This window comes from Simochromis diagramma, unplaced genomic scaffold (genome assembly GCF_900408965.1).
Source record: "Simochromis diagramma unplaced genomic scaffold, fSimDia1.1 OVJJ01000176.1, whole genome shotgun sequence".
NCBI classification, from domain to species: domain Eukaryota; kingdom Metazoa; phylum Chordata; class Actinopteri; order Cichliformes; family Cichlidae; genus Simochromis; species Simochromis diagramma.
The window spans coordinates 231,929-237,393 of record NW_024386892.1 but is presented as its reverse complement, the minus strand read 5'-3'; the positions used below and the strand labels follow the sequence as shown (position 1 = coordinate 237,393).

Sequence of the window (5,465 nt, the reverse complement as noted above, 5' to 3'; positions counted from 1 at the left end):
GTCTACGTAATTGTGTCTATTATTCAACGTACATAATACTGATGTGTTACTTGATCGCATAACATTTAAGTTAAGTCAATTAGGATCGATATACCTTGTATATCCACAAGGTGGCAGTAATGCAAAAACAGTTGTAATGAAACCGCGCAGAACAAGAAGGTTTCACGGCTTGGGCCTGCTCATGCGCAAGACTTCAAATTTAACTGAAAAAGGCTGTTTTGGCGCCAAGCTGCTGTTTCTTTGAGAGGTAAGACCACTTTTTTCTTTGACTATGTTGTGTAGTATCTATATGTCCAGCATGGTTATATTTTGCGTTTGTCTTACAAGGCATGTTATATCGTTTGCGTGCGCTTGTTTTACATTAGTTTTACTGGGTCCTGGACATGCTTATTTTGTGGACTGTGTAAGAAACATTTTTATTGTTTTTTGTTTTATTAAGGGATTAGCTACAGGGGTTCATGGGGTTATTCTTTCAAGGGGTTATTTTTCCATTTGCTTTCTTGGGATTCCTTTTCTGTAATCCGAGAGTCGGAAATATCGAATAGGATAGCAAGGATAGCATAAAGTGACATTTAAAATCCAAAAAGTCAAGGGCGAAAGCCACTGTGACACCATTGTTATGCTCTATCAGTAATCTGTATTATGTAAAAATGGTCTGTAAATACAGCATGTTTCCTAGCGGAGTTATACATATCAACGTAGTTATAAATTACAGTTTGTGAAAGTACACACTCGAGTGGACAGACAATGGAGGTCGACAGACCTGGTGATAATTGCTTCTATAGAAAGTTAGCACATGGCAGTGTCAATCTCTTGCTTTTCTTCTGAGTAGTATTTTATTTAGTTGTAATTCAAACAATAATTTGCTTCTTGAAATTAAGTAATGAATTTCTTGTTTCACTTTATAAATCTCAGATCCTGCCTTTGCCTGCTCCCTCCTATACTGATGTGGTGTATGTGGTATTGCTGAGCTTGTATGTGGTATGTGAACTGTTATACTTTTAAAAACAAAACTGTTTTATAAGTTAAGTTTTCTTTAGTGACCCATCCCATGCCCCTGTTATTTCTTCTCCACATCTGAACCATGGTAAAGGTTGCAGTTCAAGGGCCTGAGGCATGAAATTCTTTTCAGATCAGCTGTGATCAATATTTTTTGGAACTTGATAAATAACAATAAAAGCTGTAATGGCTCCTTTAGCATTTTGTGTAAATGTTTGTGTTAAAATTATAGCTTTAATGAGGTCTTTCTACATTAGTTTTAGTTATAAAGTATGTATATGTGTACATATAGTATGTATATTTACAGTACAGTATGTTGTGTTTGTTGACATATTTTCAGGTGGAAGCAGAATATGTGAGGATTACTACTGCTGCACATGTTCCAAGGCTTTTTACACAACTTGACCAATACACTGACCAGCTCATAAAAGTCTTCAAGAAAAAAGGAGGCGTTGCAGGGAAGAAAATTAGACAAACTTTGGCCCCTGCCACACAGGTGCGTTATTCTGTTGGTAGCAAAATATTATGGCTAATAAGATCATTTTCAAATTTAAACAGCTAGTGTATGGTAGCTGCACAGTGCACTTACATTTATATTAAGCAATACAAAGTTTGGTACTCAAAACGTTGGAAAATTTAAATTACCTAAACATATGTAAAATCTGATCCCTTGATTTAGGTTAAACCAGAAGTGAATGTTTTTATGTTATGTTTTGAATGCAAAAAAGATGATGCATTAGTTTGTCTTTACCTCCATTATGGACATATATAACGTGGTGGAAACCCTGCCCAACAGGTTAACTATTCATGTCCATGTGATGATTAGTTGGTCTTGTGTACATGTCTATCTGTGCAGTGGATATGTCATTCATTTTGCGTATAATGTGAGTTTGTGTCATCCTAAAGTACTTCTGTTTTCTCTTCCTGTATCTCTGCCACTCTCTACAGAAGGAAACCATTGAAAAGGGGAGGGAATGTGTCCTCAGGGCACTACCTTTTACCTGAATGAAGACCCAAGCATCCTCTTCAAAGAATAATTGGTTGGTAATTTTAGTTTAGTTTTTTATCTGTATTAAACCAAATTTTGAATAACTAATGTTGTTGCATGTTGTAATGTTGTTGTTGTTGTAATTTGCATGGAACCTGTTTAAATGTTTTGGGAAATCTTCTTGTATACCCAAACTATTTATATTTATTGTTGAATCTGTAGTCTAAAATAGTGGCGCACTGGGGTGCATGTTCCTAATATTGTGTTTACGTCATTAAAGGGTAGCTTTGGCCCTTTTTCTTTCTTTTTTTAAAACTGGATGCCATTTTTCTATGTTTTTGTGTCTAAGCTACAGCTGTTCAGAGGGAGCTGGAACAAATTACCCTTGCTATCTTTACCATCGAAAGAGCTGATGCCAGCACTCCTCCAGCCGATGTGGGTATAACCATCTAGTGTGTCCTGCATGACCTGGAAGACCTGGCCTCTGCATGTGCACTCTTAATGGGTGGGATATATGCACTGAATCTCAGTTAACCTCAAGACTGAAAGCTTTCTTTGAAGTACTTCAGAAGCTCTTCCTTCATCTGTATGTCAGCAGACTCTTGACCAAGGTACAGTTGCTCAAGAATACACTGAATGAATAAGCCAACCTTTAATTTGGATGATGAATGTTCTGTCAGATGGATTGAAGTTTTTCGGAGGCTGAATGGGAATAAAATGGTAATTTGTAAATGACAGATAAAGGGAAAATTACATTTAATAGAAATTTAGAACATTTTGAAAAGTTTGTAAACTACTACAATTTGAGAGATTTTACTGTTGTGTGTGTGGGGGGGGGGCTAGTAAGAGACAATCAAAAGTATTGAGGTTTAAAGGATTTAATTGAGAGATGATACTGCACCAGAAATGTTGAAGGGTGGTGTGTATATTAGCGTTCAAGGCATATTGTTATGAGGTGGAAATATGTTCATATTCAGTTTGTGTTACATTGTGTGCATTGTAAAGGTAATTGCAATACATACTAAAAATAAGGGTAAGTTAGGAGGTTGATCTGATATCCTCGTGTTGGTGTTGTTCCCAGATCATCATACTAAATGTTGTTCCAGGATCAACATTGCAAGTGACCAATCAGAATGTTGTGACGTCATACTTTTGCGACTTCGGGAAAAACCGGCGTAAAACAAAAAACTGTACTTAAGCTGCGTGAAACCGCCTCTGTCCGCCGATCAACTGACCCTAACCCTAACCGTAACCCTTTAATAAACAGTAAGCAGAATTGATATTGTCCTTGCAACATTGGAATTTCATAAATGCACGAATGGCTTGGCGCGCAAAAGAATAACGTCACAACAATGTGATTGGTCACTTGCAATGTTGAACCTGGAACAACATTTTCATGATGGTCTGGGAACAACACCAACACGAGGATATCAGATCATCCAAGTTGGGAATGCAGGATGAATGTATATTTTGTGGACTTTTAAAGACGAGCAATTGTTTCCATGTTAAAATGTTTACATCTGAAGTTTGTTGCCCAAACACTGGTAAAATAAATGTTGACAGTGGCAAGTGTTAAATGGTTACTGCTGTGCTGTTGCAAAAAAACTGAACGCTGACAAGCTGTTTTATTGTTAGACCATAATGTTGGCATGTTTTGTTAAAGTTTTATTTGGGATGGTGATGTAATTTTCTTTGATTGCTAATATCAGTGGACTATTTTTTATTATTATTATTATTATTATTATTATTATTATTATTATTATTATTATTGTTGTTGTTGTTGTTGTTGTTGTTACATTAATTTTTTTTTAATTGTGGCTGTTGAGGTGGACACTTCACTTTGCATTGTTAAAGGAAAGCACTTCATTGGCATTGTGTTACTGGACTGACCCTAAGCAATCATTGCAAATAGCAACTTTGCTATCCATTTTAGACACTAAAAGAAAAAACACTCACAGACCTTACTAGCATCACATGTGCATAACTCAAGTGTCATCTTATCAATGTGTTATGTGATCTTCAATGCGTTTTTTTTTTTCCTTCTATTTCTGGTAGATACAGACATTTAATTTAAAGTCTTGATGTTGCATCTGTCTACATACTGTTAATTACTAACCCTAATGAGCTGTTGTGTTTTATTTTGGACTGGGTTTACACAAATGCTCACTGAATGTGTTGGCAATAAAAGAAATTTTAAAAAATAAGTTGGATGTACTTAATTCATTTGTGTGGAACCTGTTGACAAAATAGATTTATGTAAAACTAATTAATAAAGCACAAGGTGGCTGAAAATATAATATTTGAATTAATCTAACTTAAATTTAACATTTTACTGCCACAAATAAGAAATGTGTTGAAGTAACTAATCTAAACTATCTAACCTGTAAATATATCATCTATGTTCATACAACATAACTTGATTTAGTTAGTCTTAAATATGTCTTGTTAATCTTAAGTAGTTTTTTTAAATTAGATGAACTAAAGATTTTTGCTTTAAACTAACATAATTCAATTTCGTGGAACCTGTTGACAAAATAATTTTAATTAAAGTCAACGTTTCATTTTTTTGAGTGTAAGAGGCAAATATATCACTGCATCACATTTGAAAACCATGTACAACAACTGAGAATTTATTTCTCTTTAGGAAATAATTTTTTAATAATCATCATCATTGTCAAACTAATATCTTGAGATAACACACTATCATTAAACACAACTATTATTGAGATAATGGCCTTTGACGTATAATTATCTGTAATTTACTAGGGTCATATTGCTGCATTCACGTTATTAAAGGAGATCGAAACTGCTTCGTGTGCCACTGCATGCCCGCACCCAGTGATCTCAAGGTCATGTTTAACTGGTTCTTGGAAGCTTTTAGAGTACTGTTCCAGCATTTCTGTCTGTTAATGGAAAAAAAAAGAAAAAAAAGAAAACATCTTAAAAACTACGACATTTGTGTCACAACCTTAATATATAATCGAATGCTTCCCACCAAGGCCAGCTACGAATTCAACATCGAGGAGACCAAACCCAGATCTGTGTGCTGGGTGTTTTTCAGTTTCTCAAGACCTTTTCTTTTAAATGTCAGTTTTATCCACCCTGACACTCAACTGTGAATGAAGGCTGCGTGTTAAAGAAGGCTGAAGCATATTACAGCTAACTTTATGATGATTGCTAATGTTAGTCGTGGCTGGCTGATTAGCACTCACAAAGTGAGACCTACAATGCTAGCAGTAGGCTACTATTCCGTAATAGTGAAGAAAAATGGCATCACATGACTGGAAGAAGATACTTGAAGATGGGAAAAAAATTCAGTCCAGAGAAGTTTTAAGATGAACTTGTAAAAAAAACAATAGGAAAACAATAGGTTAGTAACTGACACGTTGCCAAATGTGTTTTTCTATTTGTTTTCTTTTAAACATATTAACATATTCATTGTCTGGTAAATCACAAAACCATATGCTGTAGTGCAGCA

The 5,465-nt window shown here is 35.0% G+C and overlaps 1 long non-coding RNA gene across 1 annotated transcript; it reads left to right on the top strand.

The window, feature by feature from the left end:
* The first annotated feature begins 291 nt into the window (after positions 1–291).
* Positions 292–3,129, top strand: LOC120734976. Its single transcript, XR_005696148.1, has 3 exons — positions 292–1,495; positions 1,948–2,039; positions 2,337–3,129. It is a non-coding gene; the product is annotated as an uncharacterized LOC120734976 (long non-coding RNA).
* The last annotated feature ends 2,336 nt before the right edge of the window (positions 3,130–5,465 follow it).